This window comes from Esox lucius, chromosome 21, assembly GCF_011004845.1.
Source record: "Esox lucius isolate fEsoLuc1 chromosome 21, fEsoLuc1.pri, whole genome shotgun sequence".
Classification (NCBI taxonomy): Eukaryota; Metazoa; Chordata; class Actinopteri; order Esociformes; family Esocidae; genus Esox; species Esox lucius.
Genome location: NC_047589.1, coordinates 12,835,634 through 12,863,059, shown reverse-complemented (window position 1 = coordinate 12,863,059; position 27,426 = coordinate 12,835,634). Strand labels below are relative to the sequence as shown.

The following is a 27,426-nucleotide window of genomic DNA, read 5'->3' as shown; positions in this document are numbered from 1 at the left end:
TGGAACAATATTTCAATGATTCTGTTAAAGGTAAGATGGATTTCTGCTTTTAACAGAATGAGTCCAGGAGTCAAAAAGGCAGTCAACATCTGTGAAAAACAATTACTATGATTAAAGCAGGGCTACAAGAATCTGTGATATGTCCTCCATTTGCACCCTGAAAAGCATGGTCTGGATCAGATAAGGAAGTTCTGCAGCATCTGAGCATGTCCACACCTCATAGGGGACATTTATCTCCCATTAAGAAGCATCACAGACAATGCATGATTTAAAAAAATATGGGTAACGCCAACAAAAAAATTCTGAAACTGAAAGAGCTTCAAAACTAAGACCAAGATTTTGAAAATGCTAAATAAATTATTTGAGTAAGCCAGCTTCCAGTTCCTATCAGCCTCTGACTCGCAGTGCAGGTAATGAGCTAGTACCAAGAACAAATAGGCTATATGCTTGCCTGGACATGCTCCCAGTCACCTCACCATCAGTCGGCCACATCACAGGGAAAGAAGATAAGTATTTTTTTGGGGGTGAATTGTTTAATATGGTAAGACCAAAGTATATCTCATTCACATATTCTTACAGCCCAAACAAATGTTTTGTAAGTAGGTGTTACTTCATTTACCATGGACCGAGTGATGGGTCATATTTTAGCTTACAATTCAGACTGACTGTCCATGTAACACATAATGTCTGATCGATTATCATGTTGAGGTACAGGCAGCTTCATTCATGTACGTGTTGAACTGTGCCTATCCAGAGTGGTGATATTACAAATGCTAAATAAATATCGGAGCAGATATCACAACTTTGGGTTGTCTAACAATTGATTGGACAAAACATGCACACACAATGGAGTGCTCCAGTGTTTAAGAGAGAATTGTAGGCAAATTAACCCTTTGCTTCTCTTAATACTTTCCTGTCAATATATTTCAATAAAGTACTTTAAAAATGACTTTTTGTTGTTGGTGTTGGACTAGCTGTCAGACTATCATATCATCAGCTATTGCTGACCTATGGCTCTATCAAGGAGACAGGTCAATATCAGATTAATTAACATGGGCCTAATTTTCTTTAAATGTTTTCATTGCTTTGAAAAAAAATATTAGAGGATTGCATCCACAAAGCAAAGCGCACTGAACTCCTGCAACACTGATTCCTGGCTAGTCAATGCTCTCAAGCCTGCTAAGGTATCGTAGACAATGAGTGCTGCACATTAATACACACTATAAAGAATACACACTATAAATGAAACACTAAAGTAGCTAAAAAAGAAAATGCAAAAAAATTAAATAATGTCATGCTTAGGTCTGTTAGATTTTGAGAATTAGAATTAACCAATCACATTCAAACTTATGTTAAATAGAAGTAATTAAGCACATGCCATCATTTAAAGTGACTCTGATTAATCACAAATAAAGTTCAGATGTTCTAGTAGAATTTTTCTGATATTTTCTTAGTTGCATCTCAGAGCAAAAGCCATGGTCCGCAGAGAGCTTCCAAAGCATCAGAGGGATCTCATTGTTGAAAGATATCAGTCAGGAGAAGGGTACAAAATAATGTCCAAACCATTAGGTATATCATGGAACACAGTGAAGACAGTCATCATCAAGTGGAGAAAATATGGTACAACAGAGACATTACCAAGAACTGGAGGTACCTCCAAAATTTATGAAAAGATGAGCTGAAAACTGGTCAGAGAGGCTTCCAAGAGGCCTACAACAACATTAAAGGAACTGCAGACATTTCGGGAAAGTACTGGCTATGTGCTACACGTGACAACAATCTCCCGTATTATTCATAAGAATGGGCTATGGGGTAAGGTGGCAAGACGGAAGCCATTTCTTACAAAGAAAAACATCCAAGCACGGCTGAAGTTTGCAAAAACAAACATCAAGTCCCCCAAAAGCACATGGGAAAATGTGTTATGGTCTGATGAAACCAAGGTTGAGCTTTTTGGCCATAATTCCGTAAGGTATGTTTGGCGCACAAACAACACTGCACATCACCCAAAGAACACCATACTCACAGTGAAGCATGGTGGTGGCAGCATCATGCTTTAGGGCTGTTTATCTTTAGCTGGAACCGGGGCCTTATTTAGGGTGGAGGGAATTATGAACAGTTCCGAATACCAGGCAATTTTGGCACAAAACCTTCAAGCGTCCATTAGAAAGTTGATGATGAAGAGGAAGTTCACCTTTCAGCACGACAACGACCCAAAGCACACATCCAAATCCATAAAAGCATGGCTTCACCAGAAGAAGATTAACGTTTTGGAATGGCCCAGCCAGAGCCCAGACCTGAATCTAATTGAACATCTGTGGGATGATCTGAAGAGGGCTGTGCAGAGGAGATGTCCTTCGCAATCTGACAGATTTGGAGCACTTTTGGAAAGAAAAGTGTCAAGATGTGCCATGCTAATAGACTCCTACTCAAAAAGACTGAGTGCTGTAATAAAATCAAAAGGTGCTTCAACAAAGTATTAGTTTAAGGGTGTGCACACTTGTGCAACCAGGTTATTGTGAGTTTTTACATTTTTCCCCCTCAAAGATTTCAGTTTGTTTTTCAATTGAATTGTTTACGTTATAGGTCACATTAGGTGGGAAACGTTCTGACATGATTTAACTTTGTTTCATTCTTTTACATCACAAGAACCTGGCATTTTAACAGGGGTGTATAGACTTTTTATACACTGCTGTTAGTTTTAAAGGGTTTTACCTGGAAGCATGGAAGTATCTGTTATCCGCGGTTGTGAAGACTTCTTCATAATACAACAAAGAGCAAAGATTTCTTAGCAAGGTGAGTGTTCATTCTAATAGGCGGGTTGTGGTATCCTGTGCACCTACATTGATGTCACAGCTCCCAGCCTAGCAACTACTACTATTGACTGGGGTAAGACTGTATGAATAGGTAACTGGCATATTCTGCATTGTTTTACAGGTTTGCTTGTCTGTGCAAGTCAGTTCCCCTTGTTTAGGCTGCCATGGGCTTCCTAATTTAATGTTTTGCCTGGTTGACATGGGGCAGGATTGCGTAACAATGATATGATTCTTACAGAAGTGACTGATTGAAATGAAACTATAGGTTTGTCCATAAACCTGTATCCTTGAAGGAGGGTAAGAGGTACAAAACATTGATGGGCTATTAAATGCATGAAACTGTATACAAATGTGATGAATATTATTTAGTGCTTAACAGTAATGCTGCAGTGCTGACTGTGTTTTTGTTGTGTGGCCCCGAGAATTGAAAACAATCCCCGGCAACCAGAGGTGACAGTGAGCATTAGGGCTTTATGGGGTGATGTGTTTTCAATTAAACAGGAAGTCCTTCTTTATATTGCCAGCATTAAAGTATTCCTTTCAGAGTGACCATCTCTTTAGAAAACTGTGATGTTCTGCTAACATTATATAAGCATTCCATAAGTATGAGTGCTTTGGCCATTGTGTTATCGCAGCCCCTTTTATTGATTTCTTTAATAACTAGCTCTCCCGAGTCTTCCTGGGTCCTCCACTTCATACCATGGCAATGTCAAAAATAACACCCTCTTTAGTATTTAAAAAAAGAAGGTGCAGTTTGGATTAAATTCTTTTTTAAGAATTTACATTACAGTACTTACATTTTAAATGTTAGTAATTTAGCAGATTAAATCAATGAATTAGTTATCGGAAAAGTGCTGGAAAAAAGAGCATAGAAATAACAAATGTAACAGAAGTACTGGCAGTCGTGCATTATTTTAGTTACTCTTTAAAAAGGTAGGGTTTGAAATGTTTTCTGAAACTGGACAGAGAATGTTATCCTTGACTCCAGGGGAAGCTGGTTTAGATTCCATTTAGGTGCCAGGACAGAGAAAAGTTCTGAATGTGTGGATCAGGAATTGGGTACTCGATAGAGCGGGACGGCCAAGTTGCTGGGGTTTGGTGTCACATGCCGGGAGCCCTACCAAGAGTGCGTTGAAGTAATCCAGACATGAGATGACAAGTACCTGGATAAGTACCTGTGCTACTTCTAGTGTGAGGTTAAGACGTACTCTACGAATGTTGTAGAGCATGAACCTGCAACAGCTTTGATGTTTGCAGAGAACGACAGGGTGCCGGCTAGAGTCACATCCTAGCCCGGGTCTTTGTTTGATCATAGATCAAAATGGAGCTGATGTCATATTGTCAGTAGAATTTTTATACTTACATTGTAACACAAAATAATTCCCAGTGTTGTACAGTATTGCAGCCAGGTATTCTAATATTGGTTGCTGCCCAGGGGTCAGTATCCAGAGATCCAGTAGAGGGCTGCACAAATTTTGCTAATGGCTACTCTGAGTAGATGTTGGACAGGGTTGTCTTGTCTTGTGATTCCTTGTAGTATGTTAGGAACCAGCAAGTCTATTTTTGGCAAGGAAATACCTCCAGCGTGTTTTGTCAAAACGTGCAATGTAGTACATGTCTAGACTTTGACTCTCACAAACGTGTTGTGAAGATATTGTGATGAGGGAAGGCTGTTATCCTAAATTGGACATCATAAAATTGGGAGGAGAAAAAAAGTGATAAATGATGGTGAAATGAGGTTAAATGGCATAACATAACAATAACATTACCTAATTATTGAGCCACTACTATGAATTAAATACATGGTGTGTAATATATATATATATATATATATATATATATATATATATATATATTACACACCATGCATTTAATTCATTGTATATATATACAGTGGGGCAAAAAAGTATTTAGTCAGCCACCAATTGTCCAAGTTCTCCTACTTAAAAAGATGAGAGGCCTGTAATTTTCATCACTTCAACTATGAGAGACAAAATGAGAAAAAAAATCCAGAAAATCACATCGTAGGATTTTTTATGAATTCATTGGTAAATTCCTCTGTAAAATAAGTATTTGGTAGCCTAGATTTCTGGCTCTCACAGACCTGTAACTTCTTCTTTAAGAGGCTCCTCTGTCCTCCACTCGTTACCTGTATTAATGGTACCTGTTTGAATTTGTTATCAGTATAAAAGACACCTGTCCACAATCTCAAACAGTCACACTCCAAACTCCACTATGGCCAAGACCAAAGAGCTGTCAAAGGACACCAGAAATAAAATTGTAGACCTGCACCAGGCTGGGAAGACTGAATCTGCAATAGGTAAGCAGCTTGGTGTGAAGAAATCAACTCAGGGGGGTTGCGGTTGGTGGGTGTCCCTTTGGTTGATGCCTGGCAATGTGGTTGGATTGATTTCCTGCCTGTTGGGCCCTGTCCGGGGCCTCCCCCGGGTAGGGCCACAGTGTCACCGGACCCCCCCGTCTCAGTTTCCAAGGTGTTACGCTGCTATATTATTGTGCTGGGGGACATGAGGGATGTACTACTAACTTTTCTCAGTTTCCTCCAATTTTAAATTTTAGAAAGAGATGAGGTCCTGGTCCACACCTGCGGATTACCTGGTTTGGGGGGACCGTTGCTGTTCCTGTCCTTGTCCACCTGGTCATACTTCTGACCTAGTCTAAAATCAAATATACTCTGGATTTAGCCAAGAGAAATTTATTTATTATTCCAATTGGACTCTTAATATCTCACCCGGCACAGCCAGAAGAGGACTGGTCACCCCTCTGAGCCTGGGTCCTCTCTAGGTTTCTTCCTAAAATTCGACCTTCTTAGGGAGTTTTTCCTAGCCACTGAAATTCAACACTACTGTTGTTTGCTCCTTGGGGTTTAAGGCCGGGTGTCTCTGTAAAGCACTTTGTGACAACTGCTGTTGTAAAAAGCGCTTTATAAATAAATTTTGATTGATTGATTGATTGAACTGTGGGAGCAATTATAAGAAAATGGAAGACCACTGATAATCTCCCTCGATCCGGGGCTCCACGCAAGATCTTAACCCATGGGGTCAAAATGATCACAAGAACGGTGAGCAAAAATCCCAGAACCACACGGACCTAGTGAAAGACCTGCAGAGAGCTGGGACAAACGTAACACAGGCTACCATCAGTAACACACTACGCCACCAGGGACTCAAATCCTGCAGTGCCAGACGTGTCCCCCTGCTTAAGCCAGTACATGTCCAGACCCGTCTGAGGTTTGCTAGAGAGCATTTGGATGGACCAGAAGAGGATTGGGAGAATGTCATGTGGTCAGATTAAACCAAAATAGAACTTTTTTGGCAAAAACTCAACTCGTGTTTGGAGGAGAAAGAATGCTGAGTTGCATCCAAAGAACATGGAAACATCATGCTTTGGGGCTGTTTTTCTACAAAGGGACCAGGACGACTGATCCATGTAAAGGAAAGAATGAATGGGGCCATGTATCGTGAGATTTTGAGTGAAAACCTCCTTCCATCAGCAAGGGCATTGAAGATGAAACGTGGCTGGGTCTTTCAGCATGACAATTATCCCAAACCTACCGCCCGGGCAACGAAGGAGTGGCTTCGTAAGAAGCATTTCAAGGTCCTGGAGTGGCCTAGTCAGTCACCAGATCTCAACCCCATAGAAAATCTTTGGAGGGAGTTGAAAGTCTGTGTTGCCCAGTGACAGCCCCAAAACATCACTGCTCTAGAGGAGATCTGCATGGAGGAATGGGCCAAAATACCAACAACAGTGTGTGAAAACCTTGTGAAGACTTCCAGAAAACGTTTGACCTCTGTCATTGCCAACAAAGGGTATATAACAAAGTATTGAGATGAAAATTTGTTTTTGACCAAATACTTATTTTCCACCATAGTTTACCAATAAATTCATAAAAAATCCTACAATGTGATTTTCTGGATTTTTTCCTCATTCCTCATTTTGTCTCTCATAGTTGAAGTGTACCTATGATGAAAATGACAGGCCTCTCTCATCTTTTTGAGTGGGAGAACTTACACAATTGGTGGCTGACTAAATACTCTCCTGCCCCACTGTGTATATATACATACATCACAATTCTATTGTTTCCAGTTAGGCCATGACTTGTGCTAGAGGCTTTATTTAATTTAATATAAAATATTGAATGACTTCTTTTTACTGGCTCGATAATTAGGTTAATTAAAGGTTAAAGGCCAATACAAATTTGCTTGTTTAACAGGGCGAAGTTGATTAAACTTTTTTTGGTAGAATACCTTTGATCTCTCTGTCAGTTATTAATGGGGGTCTTTTTCAGGTACTCATGTGAAATGACTGCCATACTCAAAATATAATAATCTATAGGGCACCAGGGAGGTGAGTAACAGCGTAATTCCCTAGATGAATAATCAACAGTCTGGTTGTCTATTCTGTGATTGGGTTGACACACCGGTTAATTATTTCATATGGCACACTGTTTACGACATTATACATTGTGTGTTATTCAATTTCCCCAGTTGTAAAAGTAAGGTTAATGTGTGCCTAACACTTCAGGCTACTTCACTCCTAATTAAAGTCAAGTAGTTGTAACTTAATGTCATATACCAAGCACTGACACACAACCCTCCCCGATTATATATATATATTTTGTAGAAAGTAAAGATACACTAATGATCCAGATGCCTCTGTGTGTGTATTTAGTCTCTATATATACTTTCTATACCCAGCAGGCTTGTTGGCATCTACTGCTGAATTTCAAACATATCTTTCCTGTGTGTGATTTATTTTTTATTTTTATCAATCTAATATTTGTAGTCAATGTTTCCAATCTACGCTTCTGCTTCACATTCCTGATCATCTGAGATTAAACCCATGCATGTAGATATAGCCTATGATCTCAGGAGACAGGCAGGCTGTTCAAAGCAGTGTACCTATAGGCAAATGTAGTGACAGCTGTCACGTTTCTGGAAAGCAGGACACCAGGGGAGGACTTGAAGAATAAAAAAAGGGTTTAATGATGAAACTGAGGCAGGTAAAAAAGAAAACGTCAGGAAAATAGCAGGCAGGTAAAAACAAACTGGTGGCAGGTACATCATAGACTAAAAGACTCAATGACTCAAAGGGCTAATAGAATAGGGCAAACTAAATAGGGTGCTAACAAGGACTAGAGCAAAAACAAAACAGAATCTTACAGTAACCCCACCCCCCCAAGGGTTTCCTGCCTCAGAGCAGAGTGGAACATGGGTGGCAGGGTCACCGGGGCGCTGCCGGGCTTCACCAGCTCGGACGGCTCAGGGGCGCTCTCCCTCAACCCTCCGCACCGGCTGCCCCCATAGCTCCCCCCAAAAAATTTTTTGTGGAGGCCTCCGAGTGGAGGGCAGTAATGACCAGTTGGCAGCCCCCTGGCAGGAGGCTAATGAGCAAGCCAGGTGGTGGAGGCATCTCTCCTGGTCCTCAAGTTGCCTCCATAAATTGGTTGGGTCCATTTTGGGCTGTGTCTTTCTGTCACATTTTTGGTGTGCAGGACACCAGGCAAGGACTTGAAGAATAAAAAAGGGTTTAATGATGAAACTGAGGCAGGTAAGAAACAAGAAAATGGCAGGAAAACCACAGGCAGGCAAAAACACAGACTACTACGTACACAAAAAGACTCAGTGACTCAACAAAGGGTAATAGAATAGGACAAACTAAATAAGGTACTAACGAGAACTAAACAACCAACAGGTGAAAACAATCGGAAACAAAGACGTTGAGAAACAAAAGCAAAAATTATTCAGAACCTTACAACAGCAAAAACAGCAAAACATATTCAGAACACTAAATAACTTAGGGCTACCCCCATTAAGTTTTGTGGTCAGTTGGTTGGTCGTTATGCACTTGGTTAACCACGATTTAATTTCGACCTGGAATATTTTCTTTTAAGACACCCTTTCCAGTCCATCACCAGTCATTAGATCTCAAAATGGAAATTTGAAAGACAGCTTTGAGCATTAGGCTACAAAAGTGTTATACTAAAAGATAAAATTATAATAGTGGAACACATTATTTAAAATACTTAATTTCAGTTATGTATTATGTACAGTCCATTACTGTTAGTAATAACTTATCGTTAAACTGAACCAGAATCCTGTTTTAAATTGTTACATTTCAATTTCAATGCCATAAAGTGGTCCATTAACTTTGTGCTTTAAAGGTAATAAAATACTACAATCTAAGTGGTGAATAATGTTAGTTTTTTTAAACAGTGTAATGTATACACAGCATGTTAAACAGTTATCATCAGCTGTCCAAATCCTAAAACAGTCAGGCAATTAGGAAATGTAAACCCTCAGTTCTGAAGCACTTCCACTCTGCTGGTTTGCTTAATAAAGTGCATTTTCCTTGAGATACGAAACACCTGAAATAAGCCAGTCTCTTTTTCTAATCACTCTCTAAGTTATTACATTTTCAAAACTGAATTTCAATCACTGTGGCCTGTTTCCACGGGGGTTCAAATGACAGCTAGGATTGACAGATTTGACTGACTTGACCCCTTTTACCATTCTGTATTTTCTTCATTTCACTAAACTGTAACTTACTCCATATTGTGCTGTTAATACTAGAGAGTTTAATGTTTACAGTCACCCAGCCTAAATGAATACCCATCAGTAGCACTCACATCTGTTCTGATGTGCTTTGAAAGGCTTTAAAAAGCTGGTCATGCCTCAAATCAACACTATTATCCTTGATACTCTGGACCCCCTCCAAAATCTACCCCAAAGAGATCCATGGATGACGCAATCTCAACTGCACTTCACACGGCCCTCTCCTACCGAGACATGAACACTACTTATGCAACTACAGATCAACGTTCAACACCATTATACCCTTCAAGCTCATAACTAACAAATCTTAGTCTGTCTTTTGCTATTCAACTATGTAATCAGAATATCTTCCGGATTTCATTATGTTCTATTAGGGCCTTGCAGCAGGAGACTCCAAGTTCGAGACGTATCATCATATACACATTTCACCAAGCCAGTCACACCTGCAAACTGATTGGTGTTTTTTGCTGGAGAAGTGCATTGGCTATGGCCTTCCTCATTGGGCAAACAGTGTAATGAGAAGGAGAATATCAAAATGTCACTTCTCGCAACCTCAGGTAAAACCAGCAATTTTGATGATTAAACCGATTTAAGTAAATTGCATAGTTCACCTACACTTGGTGCTGACAGGGATGATCAATGTCACGTAAGCAAGAAACTGAAAGCAAGAGCAATCAACATCCCACTACTTGCAGCGAGTCTGGTGGGACCCTTGTTCCTTCCCATGTCTGACACCCAGATTTAAGTCTACCTGGGATGAAGAAGCACCACCACTTCCAATCCACACATTCTGAGCTTGGGGTAGTGTATATGAAGGAGTACAAGGACAGTGGAGGACCACATTGTACCGCTGCATCCAGGAAAGAAAAAAGTCACATTCCTTTGAGGTAGGATTAACCATGACTGGACCTCAACAACCAGTGGCACCTTTTTAAGATGTCCTTCCTTTGCAGGGAGGACTGCAAAGACATCAAATACTCTAAGCACTCTGTCCCTTTTTTAGGGGACTGAAAAGCACTTGGCACTATCCAATTTATTAGATATGGTACAGCTGTATCATGCTAAGCTGTGTGTGTATTCAAATCTCTGTAACCCCTACTGAAGGTCACAATTAACTGTAAAATATGTTCGTTAGAGGTAACCATTTTATTTTAATTAAATCCTATAGAACCTGATTCATAAGGTGAGAAAGTATGGCACTGGCATTTGCTAGTGTTTGTATAAGTATATGAGAGAATGTAGCCTACTTCTGACACATGCATGCAATTATCTAATTTTCTATTTGCACATGTTTACGTCCACATGCGAGTATGTGCATGTGCCCACATGTACTGTATGTAGAGCCATGGATTCAGTAACCTTGCACAGCTCTTCCGAGAGGCATGGGCTGAATCTGAAAAAGTAGGCGGAATTGTCGGCTCACATGGACAGACAATGTGTTTGGAGTTAGTGACGGGCAAAAAAAACGGACGACGCATGCCTGTCGGTGTACATCGCTGAGGCACATGTCAAATGGAAAGGGCACTAGATAGCAAAGAGGCATGTGCTCAGCAAAGGTTTAGCCTTACCTGTGCACGTGCCTGCATGGATTCATGTATGTGCCTACCTATGTAAGTATGCATCCTGAACTACCACGTGTGTAAAAGAGAAAGTGTGTGTGTGTGTGTTAGTGGTATATACAAGCCAAAATGTGATTAGGGATCAAAGGGACTGGTTTCGGTAAAGAAGGTCACATATTCTTTTAACTCCTCAGTGCCCACTGGCTCTTGCTGCAACAGAGTTGGTCCTCTATTTCTCTGCTATTCAAATCTAATATTATAACAATTCAACTAAGTAAAAATACTTTCCCTACGCCTTTTTATTCCTTTATTGTATTAGTTAGTGTACTTCCTGGTATTAAAACATCTGTCACATTAAAGGGATAGGTCATCTAAATGACAAAATGGTACATGGTGTCTTTACCCTGTAAACTGTCCATGGACAAAATATGACAAGAATACATGGTTTGTTTCTAAATGCAAGCATTTCAGGCACAGGACCTATTTATGTCCAGAGACCTATATTAGCATTTTCCGAGCATCATACACAGATCATCAAAAAATATTTCAAACGTATTGTGAAGCTCAAAAGAGGCTGTAGAGAGGATTTCAATATAACATACATATAATTATAATGTTGGTGCCATGATTATTTGGCACTTGTGAAACCAGTCGCATTGGTACGGATGTAATGGTACGAATAAGCATTTTTCACTCATCAAGGTCCTTTGTTGAGCCTCAAAATCAATTTCAGATACCTTTGTGCAATTTGGATATGCTGCGGAAAAAATGCTAATACATGTCTCTGGACTTGAATAGAAATGAAATGCTAAAATGCTAGCATTTGGAGACAGGCCAAGAAATGAAACCAAAGGGATTCCTGTCAAACCTTCTATAGACTGTTTACAGGGTAAGGACTCTAATATGCCATTTTGTTATGTGGGTGAACTATCACTGGATGTATTTGAAATTCACACACATTCTGACTAATATGACTTATTAGAAATTCTGGATAAGGTGTTTGTGCATTGATAAGCATATCAAAGATGGCATTAACAATACATAATAAAAGATAACCCACAGAGCTTGCTGAATTTGCAAGATAACTTTTTTAATCTTTCATGTTGCAAAAAATAATTTGTGGCGCTGACATGGCTTGATGTTTCAGCATTGCTTAAGTGACAAGTTCTGTTCAAGTAGCCACCTGCAACATGCACATGCAGTAAAAGCCGACCAGAGTAAGCAGCATAAGCTATATCCACTCTATGGTACAGATGAACACATTGTGTTATTAACTGCAGTTAATAGAGTATCCAGTATGAATGCTAATATCATTCCTTTACTTAAACCTGGGTCCAGTGAGTGACATACAGGTGCCCAATGAGTGGATATGGATCACATAGGTTCGGTCCTTAAGCATAATTCCAAATGTAGGGTGTAGAAGTGGAAAGGTTTTACACAGCAGGATACATGTGTGTAGATGACCTACTTGAATGAATAACCTGTAACTAACATTTGCAACATTTACAAAATGCATACCAGAACAATCACATCAACTACTTGAATAAACAACCAGGAACACTGAGATGTGCACATCGAGTTGTACGCAATGCTTCAAAGCCTCCACTTACAAAATGTGATAATTCTGTGAATCTACCACAGTGATGCTCTACCCCTATGATCCCTCCCACTTCCACATACTCATGCCCGCACACACATCAAACAAACACACACCTGATTCTGATCCAGATCATAATGGGCAGTCCAGTCCGTGTGAAGTTTTGCTCACAAGACGTCTCACCCAAGCCAAGACATGGGGTCTGTCATGATGATTTCTTATTCAATTTAATGGAAGAATGGTTTAAATGAAGCATGGGATCCAATCCCACTTCAAATCTTAAGCTGTTTAGTCAAAGCAATACTCAAAAATATGTCCTTCGCTATGATTTAGGAGCAGGATCCGTGAATAGTGGGTAATTTTATGTAAATGAGTGGTCTTCTGAACAGTAAAATAAAAAGCAGATGCCAATTCCCCTTAATCTCCTCAATGACATTGTTTGTGTAATATGCATAAATATGATAAAAGTGATTAAATATTGCTGAAATAATGCCACCAGGCCTTGTAGTCTCAATTTCAACTAGAAAGAAGTAGAATGCTTTTCTGTCCAACAATCAATGAATATATCAAAGGTATTTTTTATTTATTTTTTAAATCAGCTATTGTCAAAGTGCTTGAATAGGTACCCAGGCTATAGCTCAGAAGAGGAAGCAATGCACTTGGTCCTGTGTAGCAAATGTGGTGAGCTTCCAACACCAGGGATGTGGTTTACATGTCCACTGTGGCCATTGGCTAAAATGTAAAATGAAGCAGAGGCAACTTTCACTAGGAAGGGTTGTTTCATATGAAATTGAACTGGTGGTAGGAGCAAAGTTACATTTAGCCTTGGCCACATTTATAAATGATAATAATAAATGCTTAACAATAACATTTACGCACTGATTATTGAAGGAAATTATTGTATTATATATTAAAGAAATTAAAAACAAATATATATATATATATACAGTGGGGAGAACAAGTATTTGATACACTGCCAATTTTGCAGGTTTTCCCACTTACAAAGCATGTAGAAGTCTGTCATTTTTATCATAGGTACTCTTCAACTGTGAGTGGCAGAACCTAAAACAAAAATCCAGAAAATTACATTGTATGATTTTTAAGATTTTATTGCATGACATAAGTATTTGATACATCAGAAAAGCAGAACTTAATATTTGGTACAGAAACCTTTGTTTGCAAATACAGAGATCATACGTTTCCTGTAGTTCTTGACCAGGTTTGCACACACTGCAGCAAGGATTTTGGCCCACTCCTCCATACAGACCTTCTCCAGATCCTTCAGGTTTCGGGGCTGTTGCTAGGCAATACGGACTTTCAGCTCCCTCCAAAGATTGTGTATTGGGATCAGGTCTGGAGACTGGCTAGACCTTGAGATGCTTCTTACGCTCCTTAGTTGCCCTGGCTGTGTGTTTCGGGTCATTGTCATGCTGGAAGACCCAGCCACGACCCATCTTCAATACTCTTACTGAGGGAAGGAGGTTGTTGGCCAAGATCTCACGATACATGGCCCCAATCATTCTTCCCTCACCTTCCTTATGATCATTGATGCCCCACGAGGTGAGATCTTGCATGGAGCCCCAGATCGAGGGAGACTGACCGTCTTCTTGAACTTCTTCCATTTTCTAATAATTGCACCAACAGTTGTTGCCTTCTCACCAAGCTGCTTGCCTATTGTCCTGTAGCCCATCCCAGCCTTGTGCATGTCTACAATTTTATCCCTGATGTCCTTACACAGCTCTCTGGTCTTTGCCATTGTGGAGAGGTTGGAGTCTGTTTGATTGAGTGTGTGGACAGGTGTCTTTTATACAGGTAACGAGTTCAAACAGGTGCAGTAAATACAGGTAATGAGTGGAGAACGGGAGGGCTTCTTAAAGAAAAACCAACAGGTCTGTGAGAGTCAGAATTCCTGCTGGTTGGTAGGTGATCAAATACTTGTGTCACGCAATAAAATGCTAATGAATTACTTAAAAATCATACAATGTGATTTTCAGGAAATTATTTTTGAAGTGTACCTATGATAAAAATTACAGACCTCTACATGCTTTGTAATTGGGAAAACCTGCAATCGGCAGTGTATTAAATACTTGTCCTCCCCACTGTATATATATATATATATATATATATATATATATATATATATATATATATATATATATATATATATATATAATGTAATTGCAAACATTCAACAATGGCTCAGCTTTGTACCAGCAACAGTGGTTGCTAAATTGCAGTGGTCTCTTAATTTTAACCCTTCTTTTCCTCACTCAAAACCTTCCTTTTCCACTTTTTAGGAAAGAAAAAGGGGCTGTATATGGTCAGTGCTCATATCTTGTTTCTTATAAACTTAAATTTTTACCCCATCCCAGAAATGTATATTTTGGGGGAGTAAATTGAATCCTGTAATTCTCATTTGGGTGTTTGAAATTTGAATTAAAAAAAAAAGTTCTCAATTTCAACTTTCCCCTTCCTAGTCTTCTGAAAACCTGGTCTTGTCTTTGTCATAGCGCAGAAGTGTGGTGCTGGTGTCTGCAAAGGACTCAGTTCTCAGTCAGATTGAAAATGAAGGAAACAGGGCCACTTTGATTCAGAACAACACCTGGAAACCAGCGATAGCGGCCTGCAAATGTGCGGATATATTCAGTGTAATTTGGTTGTTAACTATCTCTCCTTTGCATGGTGGTCATGTGTCTTTTTCTTCTGCTTCCATTTAAATGTAGCTTTGATGTCAGGATGTAGTTGATTCAGGGAAGCTTTTGGCTTACTGCCTATCACATTCCTAGCTGGACTGTCCTTTTGTTATGTGTGGTGTGATGCTGAAGTGGAGCAAGGACACAGAGGGCTTGGTTGTGAAAGTTCTCCCATCTCTCCCTGCTCCTTGAAATAGTTTAACCCTGATTGAAAATGATTTAAAACGCTAAATATTTTTTTCCAGATAAATTCTTGGAACCACTCCTAGGTGAAGGTAATAGTATTGTCAGACACTCGAGAGTGGATTGCAAACAGATGATGAATCTTTTGAATGTTTTTTCAATGGGGTATTGACATTGTTGTATAAGGGTATTGACATTGTTGTATATATAAAATAAGATATCTGTAGCTTTTCGTGCATAAACTAAATCTGAAGTAGTCTGACGTTTTGCTCAACAACCAACAACATTGTCAAAATGTTGCAGAAACCCCATGTGAACGAACGTTTGCAAACGTACCCGCATAGAAATAAGATTTACCCACGCGAACGTAACCTGCGAATATTAGGGCCACCATGGGTTTTCAAAATGCAAATGGAATAAACTGTAATTATAAACCAGCACTCTTAGCTTAAAGTAAATTATGTCAGTAGCCAATGATAACCAGTGAACCCAATTTTTTGAGAATGCAAAGCAATGCAGAATATCATGGCCTACCTGTATTGACGGAGTTGATGTGGTTGAGTCAAATCCAAATAATCATCCTTTGGCAGTGCTTCCCATCACACCTTTTCTCCTCAAATGTCGTGGTAAATTCCATATAATGTTTTATCTTGAAGGCAGCGCCATGTTACATTTGTTTTGCCTAATCTATTAAACACTTCCTGTCTAAATTGGTGCAACTCGTCCCCGACTGTTGTTGGTGCATGTGACAAATAACCCTATCGCCTATCTCCTATCATTGTTCTGAGAAAGATGGGTCGAGTAGATTACTAAATAACATTTTAATATTATCGTAGATATAGCCTACTCTGTTTTTACCAGCCATCCAACCAACCAAAACCGGAGAAAATTGAACTAGCACTTAATCTGTCACGCATCCGATATGCAAGCCCACCTTTGCACATGATGATCACACACAACTGAGTCGCGCCATTCAAATAACAATGTTTTTAAAACATTAAATAATAAAATCTAACATTGAAAGTGTTATAAGTAGTTCGTGCACCAATTATTTTTCAATTGAAGTAATCCCAAAGTAATCATACATTTGTTCAAAAGTTTCTGTAATCCGATTACAATATTTTTGTTGGAAAAGAAGAGTGAATGTCTCTTACTGACTGCCTGACTAACTGAGTGCCTGACTGACTGCTCCTTGTTAAATAGTGTAGTGGATAGAGAAACAGACTTGTGAACTATAGTTCCCGAGTTTTTATCTCCTCGCAGGTGAAGTGCATCCAGTGGCAAAAGAGGATTTGTTCAGGATAGAGTCAAGAGGCTATACTGACACCCAGCTGAAGTATAGCGCTGTGGTGCAGTGGTTAATGACACAGCCTTTCATGTGGGCGACGTGGGTTTGAATCTTGAGATGGCACCACTTCCTATTGCTGGCCGGCTGAACTATGCTTGCTTGGTTTCTCGTTTTGTAATCCTTTACTCCACAACTCTGGTGGTAGAAAAGCGAGATATAAACACACTGAGCATAGAGCATGTTAAGGGAGAGAGCACCTCAACAAATGTATTTGCCTCCCTGCTCACTCATGGTAGAAGCACCCCCAAATGGCTTGTCCAAGCAAGTGTGACTACCTTACTGATTATGCTGATTAAGCTCTCACTTGCGTTTAAGCATAATGAAAATAATCCCATTTCCCATATGCAGTCCTCTGGTGGCCAAGAGTGTCAAATGTAAAAGCATTGTGCCTGAGGTTACGGGTCATGTGGACAGATCCACAACCTGTTACAGGGTCCTTCCAATGGGAGTCATGTAACACACACTTTTCACAATATAGCTTTTTTCTGTAACAAAGTTAAGATGATATTAAGCAGGGTTGGACAGAACAATGCATTCTGTGAGACATCCGTTAGAGGAAAGAATGTTAATTGCAGAGCAGTTAAAGACAGGATTTTCTAAAAACTGACAGGCTGAGAAACATATTGAGACTCTCAAATGTCTGAGACCAAATTGCACCAAAGCACATTTTTATTCATTTGGTAGCCTCCTATTTTCTTGGCCAAGTGGATTAATTAATATTTCTGTAATCACAGTGCGGTTGTGTATCTTTTGTAAAAAAAAAATATATATATATTATAATAATAAAAAGAACAAATTCAGAACACCTTTTCCTAAGTATACTCTTCTAAAGAGATTCTCACAACCACGGTAAAAGCTAATAGATTCTTCAATCAAAAGCATTTTTTGTTGCAGAGGGTACTGAAAAGATAGTATATTTATTTTTTGACCTTCAAAACCAAAGGATAATCATGCAAATTGAACAACAAAGAGAAAGGGATGGAAATTATCCTGTTTAGTAATTACAAATGCCCATTTATTCTCTCTTGGAATGAATCACACATTTCTATACCATTTGAAGTGTACAGGTACATCCAAGTACCAGAAGAAAATAATGAATAATATTGATCTCACACTCAAAGTCATCATCCTAGAAAGGGATGCTAATGGTCTCTAGTCATCTGAAAGATTCACCAGGAGTGGGGTACTTCCATTCCCCATTTCTATTTCTGCATCACAAGTACAGCCCTCTCTTCCAGCAGAGGAATGCCACTAATTCAGCCCCCAAAAATGAAAGGGCCTGTAGCTTGCTAGTGTCCTGATCAGGAAGTCATTACAATATTCTGCTATCTCTAGGGTCAGAAAACTAACATTGACTTGTGTGACAGAAAAAACAATGCCAATGTGAGCCACATTCGTTATATTTTAGAACACTCCTCTGCCTGTCATCCCATGAGGAATGACTTTGACCAATACATGTATACATAGTAGACAAGCTTATTATTTCCACTGATGATTTGCGGTGGCAGAATGACTTAGCTAGCTAACTAGCTGAAATGATAACAGAAAAAAAGATGACACTATGGCTGGCAGGTGAGACATACGCAACATGTCAACAACTTGAATAGGCCCCATATGGTTTAGCTAAGAAACAATTCTTGACATTCAAGATGGTCGTTCATTTCTGAAATAATTATTTTCATCAGACTTACGTAACTGAAATGGTGCTCACTGTGCACTTCCATTCGCCAGGTTAGCATTTTGGCTAAATTGAAAGCTTAATTCCAAGGCCCAGGCCAGAAAGGTGGACATTACTCCACGTAAGATGTTGTCTTTCAGATGAGATGGCCACAGTTGTCCTGACACTGCAATCACAAAAAGTACCATTAGAGTACATATGTTAACCTTGGTGTCTTAGCTAAATTCCTAACTTGGCCTTATAATTCTAATGGCCACCTAATCATTCCCTTCATTCCTAATTGGCATATATTATACCTTACGTCTCCACCATGTTTGGAGAGCATTTTGGTATAAATCGGTCATTGTGCATCCCCCAGGTAGTGGTAGACATTCTGTGCAAATTCCTGTGCAAAGTCCTTTGTGTACCATTGTTAGAAAGGCACTATATAATTCCAATGTTTTATTTACATTACTACTTCTAATGTGTATCCAAGGATTTTCACCTGGAAATGTTTTTTTAACAAAACAAAATTAACAGAATGCAGTGGAAAACAATGCCATAGACCAGACATTAAAGGTTTATTCATGGGTTTAATGTCAATAATATATTCTATGAATAGAGACACCAGAAAAAAACTTGCGCCTCAACTGTTCGGAGACCACGCAGTGACGGCATGGGTGAGTAGCGTCTAGTAGTGGCTGTGCTCTGATATGGCCAAACAGTTATCTCTGTCCTGCAGAGTTGACCCATCTCCCAGATGCCTGGGTCCTCCAAGGCTTGTCCGTGTCTGCTGAGCTTGCTAGCTCACCATCAAGCTAGCTAACACACTGTGCCGCACTGTAAAAGCTTACAGTTTACCACACGCAACATTGTTTGTTCTTTTGTCATGTTATGTAGCTACATCCCCATGGCACCTCAAAGCTAAATTATGTTTTTTTGCTAACCCAATGTAATTTTTCATTATGAGTGGTTTCCAAAATGATTTGAAAAAAACATTCATTGCTGCCCTCTAAATAGGTGTTCCAGCACACAGCAGATGTACCACTTCTAGAGAATTCGTAAAATGTAATGGTGATAAATCTATATAAATCATTGTAAAGTGCAGCAGAGTAGGAGTGCCAATCATTGAGGGGGAAACTGGGAGCAATATCTCCTGTAGACAGAGGCTCATCCATCATTGAAGGACCTTAATTTGAGATGCTTAGGACTCCTGCTGTTGATTGTCTAAGGTCTCAAAAAGATAGAATCAATGAAAAATAGGTTGGCATTTGGATGAAACTAGATAAAAGTTGAAAAGATGACTGTCTTTTCTGTTCTTTTATAAAGTTTCCCTTCCTCATGTCAACATCTGATTAAATTAAGGTACTGCTTTGTAAAAAACATTGCTGAACGAAGAGTGTTCTCAAAGGGTATGCATAGCTAATTAGGTAGTTACTCTAGCATGTTTCACAAATATTATTTCAGTTTTGCCCTATTCATTAAAGACAAATATACACTATGCCTTACTTTCAATTTTCACCTGGTTGTCTGGTTTCAAATCATGTGGAAGTAAAATGGTTGCATGACTTCCCTCATCTACAGCCATTTATTTGAAGTAGTTGTTTGAGACACAGGGGGCTGATAGTAAACATTTTGAAAATATTAAAGACTGTGTGTGAAATCATCACAGATATATATTTTGTCTGTAATTTCCGTAAATATATATATATATATATATATATATATATATATATATATATATATATATATATATATATATATAACTTGTCCACTTAAAAAGAAGCTTACAACCATAACATATGCCTGAAATCTGGTTCAGGTGTTCAATCAACCCACCAGTTTATATACAAACAGCACATTTTACATTTGATATATTTGTCATTTAGCAAATATTAATCATAACTTACAGTTACTGACCATTATACTAGTGTACCATTATGCTGTAGGAGTATCAATGGTGATTCAAAGTTTAGGTGTGATGTGTATATTGACAAACAACCTAATGCCCCACTTTATTTATAAAATTACTGCTACTATTACAGATAAATACACAGCCATTAAAAAAGAACTTTTTTAGCAACAGCATCCTTGCTGCCAAATGTGGTGCAGTGGTCTAAACTGCTGCCTCAGGTTAACACATGCTGCTGTTGCATGGGTTTGAGTCTAACTTACTGCTACTTTCACTTCCAGCAAAAATAATCCTATCTCCCATCAATTTCCTGTCCAAAAAATACCGGGGAAATTATCTTTAAAAAAAGTCTAATATCCCTGCGGACAAATGAAAAAATTAACAATTATATGGCTGAGTGGAACGGGTGAAGAGAAAAGCAAGTAAGTCTCCCAACACAGGTGATTAGCAACACAGGTGATTTTTTTTTACTCTAGGCTGAGAAATCACGTAACTAAACCAAAAAAAAAGAAACAAAAAGATATATTCTAAAAATATTTTTTGCTAAATCTTTGGAATACCTTAAAAGACATTCTGGGCACAGATGCCTCAACTCCAACTTTTATTGACTATTCAATCTGGGATTTTTGACCGCTGTTTCTTTCAAGTCAAAAGCTATGTCACATGTATGTCAGTATGTGACCAATGTAATCAAAACCAATGGCCTTCAACCACGGCATTTCATGGTTAACTGTGTTATGACAAATCTAATAATCACGGGGAGATTAGTTAAATATGTTTTGCTATCTATCAATGAGACAACATCAACTGACAGTGAGACCCTAAAAGGTTAACAATTAAGGTCACTGACAAAGTACTGTTGCTCACATTTGAGGAACCCTCAATCTAAGCCTACAAGAAATGTTCTGCCCTTAGATCAGTAGGTTAGCTTCAGTTATTCCACTACCCAAGAATAACAAAGCATACATTTCTGGTTTGAACATTTGACCAATCAGCTTATTACTGTTCCTCAGCAAACTCGCAGTGACAGGGTTTAACAAATAATATTTTAACAAAGCAAACTATCAACATGCTCATAGGTACTGACATGTGGTAGATGATTGGCATAAATAAATTGATAAATAAGACAATGATTCTGTAGGAGCTGCACTGTTAGACTTCGGTGAAGCATTTCTTGTTATTGATCCTAACCTGTTTCAGGAAAAACAATCTGTGACATGGCTTTAAGCCCTACACTATGTTTTAGATTGAGACTTACATGTCCAATGGAAACATATGGCTTTCATTAATGAAAACCTCTCTAACAAGAACATGGCTGAACCTTCCGCTGACCTTGAACAATCTTTTTGTGCATGTATGCTGATGACGCAACATCACACACATCCGGTATAACAGGAAAAAGACATAAAACCCTGAACATGAAGCTTCAGTCAGTTTTATAATGTATAACTGCATAAAATAAAAATAAAAATTTAAGGAGACTGTTACGTGTTATTCTAGATAGCAAGCTGCAGGGATAAAAACATAGATTGAGTGGTTGGTAAAAGATGGAGAGATATGTCTGTGAACCCTCTACTTTCTTGACATGAAAATAAACCAAACAAGTCATATAGAGATGAATTTTAGCAAGCCTGGACTACTACCAAGATATGTGGTCAAGTGACGATTCAACAACATGCTTTCAGGGGGAAACGTATTTAGGTGAGAGTATCCTGTAAAACCGGTTGTTTCCTAGTTTTAAGATCTCTGCAGAGGTTCTTATTTTTTACGTGAACCAGCTTGGTGTTAAAGTGGGAAGAGTCTTCAGAGGCGAGATAACTAGAAATATCAAATTTGGCGGTGTGTCAATGGCATGCTTGTCAACCTTTCTTGGATTATTGTAGAGAAGGGCTTGATTGCATCAATGATGCTCTTTTAAGAGGTATTGATGTGTTTAAGATACCATCTGTTCAAACAGTTACCATAGCTTAGACAACAATTTATATCACACCAGGCATGTCACCAGAAATCTCTCCACACTTCCCAATCCCCAAACGGAAGCTTTGAGGCACACAGTACTATATTGAGCCATGACTACATGGAACCACCCCAGGTAACCCAGGTTAATAATAATCTGATTTAAAGAGCAGACAACACAACACCTGGCACAAAGAGAACTGAATAAGAAATACGGACACAAGTTGGCATTCGGTATTCATTTTTCAGGAGTATTTATCTGTTCTTTACACACCGATCAGCCATTTCATTATGAGTGGTTTCCAAAATGATTTGAAAAAAACAAGCGAAGTGAATAACACTGATAATCTTGTTATCACGCCACCTGTCAGTGGGTGGGATATATTAAGCAACAAGTGAACATTCTGTCCTCAAAGTTGATGTGTTAGGAAAAATGCGCAAGCGTAAGGATCTGAGCGGTTTCCCTAAACGCACTGGGGGCACTTTTGGAAGAATGTTCTATAGACAGATGAGTCAAAACTGAAGGTTTTTGGAGGACATGAGTCATGAAAGGAATGTCGAGAGACATGGTATGCGTTCCTGAACTGGAGCTATGCAGTTCAGGTATTTTTATTAATTATCTCATGTTGCATATCCTGCTGTGTTAAACATATTTCAAATTTGGTACAATGGTCCATTCATGAGGGTGATGGAATCTATTTAAAATATTACATTTCAACTGTTGTTATTGATGTCATAATGTGCTCTTTAAATCTATTTAAAATATTATTAGTAGGCATATCATACAGTATATGTTGCCATGTGTAGATATTTACTGTATATAGTGTAGCTCATTAATATGTTGTCCTCGTATCTCCTTCTACAGCTCATCTGAATATACATCTGTAGTCTAGACCAAACATGCAGTATACCAGAGTTTGTGTGCCTTTTTCATATCCTCTCATTTTGTTGGTACTTAATCCCCTTGGATACCACCAGAAATCTTCTAAACCACTAAAGTAATTCAGAAATGTATGTAAACACTGGCTATAAAATGTCTTAAGTTGAGGCATAACTGCAATTTAAGCATTTCAATGCAGGGTGTGCTTTGATTAAAATTAGAAAATGAAGAGCAGTCTCACTTTAACATTTAATCTGACTATCATTGTTTATAAGGGCTAAAACATTTTTGGTTTCTTCTATGCTTACAGTGTTTTCATTATTGCTTAGTCAGCGCTTAAAATGTGTGGGTTATTGTTTTGATTCCCACTGTAGCCCGTATGAAAATGTACAGTATGTGCTCATTACTGAGTATTTGCTAAATTATTTTAATAAATGTAAAGGTCATGTGTTACTGGCCAATCCTTAGTTACATTGCTGTTTAAAAAATAAATAAAGCCTATTCAAAATTAAGAAAAAGTAAGTCAACAAAAGATGGACTAAGCTGTGTTGATATGACAATTGTTTTCCTTATTTTTGTGAGTTGTTTCTGAAGATTGTTCAGAAAGACATTTTTGGCCACATGCATATATATTTTTTTTGAGATGTAAACAAATCAAAACTTCAACATACTAAACTTTAACCATATATCAATCCATGAGCAAAACCATGTAATGTTTGCCTGCAAATTATGTTTTTATATAGTATCAGTAGATTGAAATGATGCATGTAGCCAACTCATTCATGGCCAGGATTCAATATGACTAAGCAATGTGAACAATGTATGCTTCAAAGGCAATGATTCTGCATGTACAGATAACTGCTGCACTTGTCCCAAAAGTCAACATCCTTCATTATAAGATGGGATTGAATCTTAGTTGTTCAGTTGTTGACTTATTTTTTTGCAACAGGGAACAAGCCAAATACTTCAGTCATTTCCTGGTTGCACAATTCAATGTTATTTCTGTTAAAGATACTTAGTTCAACTACTAATTAGTGAATGATATGCATACTTTAGTTATTGACCCATTCAGATATTGAGTTATAGTAAGAGGATTATTTGGTCAATACATTTTCTGCCACGCATTATTGCGGGAATTGCTTGCATATGTAACTATTTAGCAAAATGCGATTACGTTCAGTATGAACATATCAGCAGTGCTACAATCAATATCAATATATCCCAGTGCTCTTGGTCCGTAATGGATCGCAATTATGTTCAGTGTCAACATATGAGAAGTGCTGTTTGTATACCATGTTTGCCCCAGCCGCCAGGGGTATGATTATATTAATAGTTAAACAGAGTGGCTTTTTGTTAAGTTGTTCGGGATGGTCCGGGATGGTAGGCTGATGGTTCGGCAACCGACTTTCAGAACCAGTTGCGTGTTCAATTACTGCATGATGCTAGACATTTTTTTTTTGGGGGGGGGGGGGGGGGGGGGGTGGGTTGTTTTTGACAGGCGTTTTTACTGTTTTTGTAATTTTAATTTAACCCTCCTAACCTTAATCCAAACCCTAATGCCGGGAGTGTAAATTCTAAACTTATCCCTCAATTTAGCCTTAACTGTTAACTGTAAACGCTAACCCTAATGAGGCATTTTTTCATTCAAAATAGATTATGTTAAGGACACACATTACAGTGAAACACTGAAGAGCAATGTAATAGTGTGAGCTTAAGGATAAATATAGCTCTGGAGATGAGTTGATAGCAAAGGTAGTAGCACTGATTTATGTCCATACTGAACATAATCGTGGATTACAAAGTAGTTCAACACAAACGTAATTCCTGAGAGGTACGGTTTGCAATTCTTTACCTTTCTATGACGCCATATTTTAGCTATAGCTAGCAAATGAGGTAAGATGACTGAATGTGTAGCATAAACAATTGTTTTTGAATGGCCTGCTATTATTCATGCTAAATAGAAGGGAAATAATGTGCAATGGTTATATGGATAATATGTTTTCAACAGAAAGCCCAGAATTAAGCCATTTTCTGTAGGCTTTTTGAACCTGGCTTTCAAATTATGTGCTGAAAGTGGGAGGTTTGAAGAGATAACATGAAAGACACATATTCTTGGAAATTGTCTCTGAATGTGTTTATATTGTTAAAATGTCAAAATTGTCAAAATTAGCACTGATTCATATAAACCTTAAAAAGAAGGTTTTTATAAACAGTATTCGCTACAGCTCTATGAAAACTCTTGCGTTCATGACACCAACTTGACACACCGCCCTCCTGCAACTATGTTTTCTGTGCACCAACACAGAATGGCACCAATTAGTATGTTGAAGGGAATGAAAATATACACAATATCGGACTGAATGGAACACTCTCTATGATGAGTTTCAAACAGTGTTGTAATGCTGAACCAAATGCAAATACTTTGGTAGTGTTTGCTTTTTGATTTCACTAAATGGCAGAGTTGAAATCACTTATGTTGTCCAAACATCTTGATATGCTATGATTTTATAAGCAATGTTCAAAAACTATACAACACCAAGTTGAAAAGCAATAATTCCTTTTAAATGCATTTGAACACAGAGAAATCACAGAAATCAAACCCTTTGCATTAAAAATGAACTCCTCAGGATTGGGTGTCTTGTTACATTTGGTTAAACAGTCTGCATGTGCTGACTTCACATGTCATCCACAGACAAATTAATTGGCTCAAATTGACCTTAAAGTCCATGAAGACCATGCAGTCATGCTCGAGTGACATTTTTCATTAAGACTTACTGCACTCCAAACAGAACAGCAGAAGAGAACACAAGCCTCCAGCCTGTCTCAAACTCTTCCTACTTAAACTGTTCCAAGGATGCTAGTTCTGCGACAGCTGTATGCACTCTCCAATCAAAAGTGGAGACAACATCTAATAATTTTATAATCTGACTGAAAGGGCAATGAAACAGAGTACATTGAATAAAATATCTTCAAATCCTGGGCATCAAGGAGGCTTTGAAGGCCAATAGTGACAGCTGCAACGGAGGGGTGACACATTTCAATGAGTTGCTGCTACTTTGACTCAGTTTGTTCATTATTAACTTGAAGAGGTAATATTCTAAATGTCAACATAAACGACATGTTAAAAGCAACAAAGAACAGTCTAATTTACTGGTAAAATTTACAGTACACATACCTTGACTGGAGCACACTTACAGCAGATGCTTTCAAAGCCAGCTTAATCCAAATGGTAAAACTATCCTCAAAGCTTCTCTACTCCTCTTCTTTTCCTCTTTAATTTCTTTTACCCCTACCTCTGTCTTCTTCTGTGTCTTTCTTTCATTATCCGTCTTTGTGCAAACCGTAGTGCCGACGCTCGTGCTGATGCCAGAGCATGTGCCACTAGAGGTACACAACAATAGGGTGAGAGAGAGGGAGAGAATGCAGGAGCCACAGTGAGTCTCCCTGTGTTTTTAAAATGACGTGCGACAGAGAGCGAGAGGGGAGAACGCAAGCGTCGCAGAGCAGAGTGAAAGGGAGCAAGCTACTGCAAGTGTGTGAGAGAGCGAGCGGGAGAGTGAGAGTGGGTTTCACTGGCTCACTGACTGGCTCACTGACTGGCTCAGTGGCGAAGGGCTTGCGTGTATGCTGGGAGCTGCGGCAGCCGTGATTGGTGTGAGGCAGCCCCCTGTTAGGTCCCCAGAGCACTGGGATCTTCATCAAGCAGATTATAAGGAGCTGGAGAGCCCTCCCTCCTGCAGAGAGAGAGCCAGTGATGTGCACTGTGGTCAGCGGGGGGATATTCTAATCGGAGAGACAGTAGTGCCACTTGGGGATGGTGTCTCTTCCAAGCTCACAGACGATGCCGCCGAAATAGGAACTGTTGTAGGAGTGTGGCAAAATGAAAGACAGATGGAGAAAGAAAAAGGTAGATAGACAGAGGGAGGAATGAAGGGAGCGAGTGTGTTCGGGCGCGTGCGTTCCTGTGCACAAGTTGATTTCTAGTTGATTTGCCTTCTAATTGTGACAGTTAACACCCCACACGACTGCATGCACCCAAAGACACACTGCTTGCTGCTGTCTGTCTGTGTAGTCTGTTTATGTATGTCATTGTTTTAAATACATCCCATCAGGAGGGCTTGTACGTCTTTCTACGTTGTCATTGTAAATATTTGTTCTTAATTTAATTGTTTGGTTAATAAAGAAATGAAAAAGTTTTGTGTGTCCTAATGTATGTGCCTCTGAACCATTTGCATGTGACTGCGTGTGTTGGCTGT

The 27,426-nt window shown here is 38.8% G+C and overlaps 1 protein-coding gene across 2 annotated transcripts in view; it reads right to left on the bottom strand.

Annotated features, from left to right (window-relative positions):
* Window positions 1-26,749, bottom strand: part of LOC105019404 (cadherin-12) — a 207,013-nt gene extending 180,264 nt beyond the window's left edge. For both annotated transcript variants that reach the window (XM_034289193.1, XM_029116093.2), the window contains exon 1: window positions 26,346-26,749. The gene's annotated coding sequence lies outside the window, so the exon portion shown is untranslated. The remainder of the gene's footprint in view (window positions 1-26,345) is intronic.
* Between the last annotated feature and the right edge of the window lie 677 nt (window positions 26,750-27,426).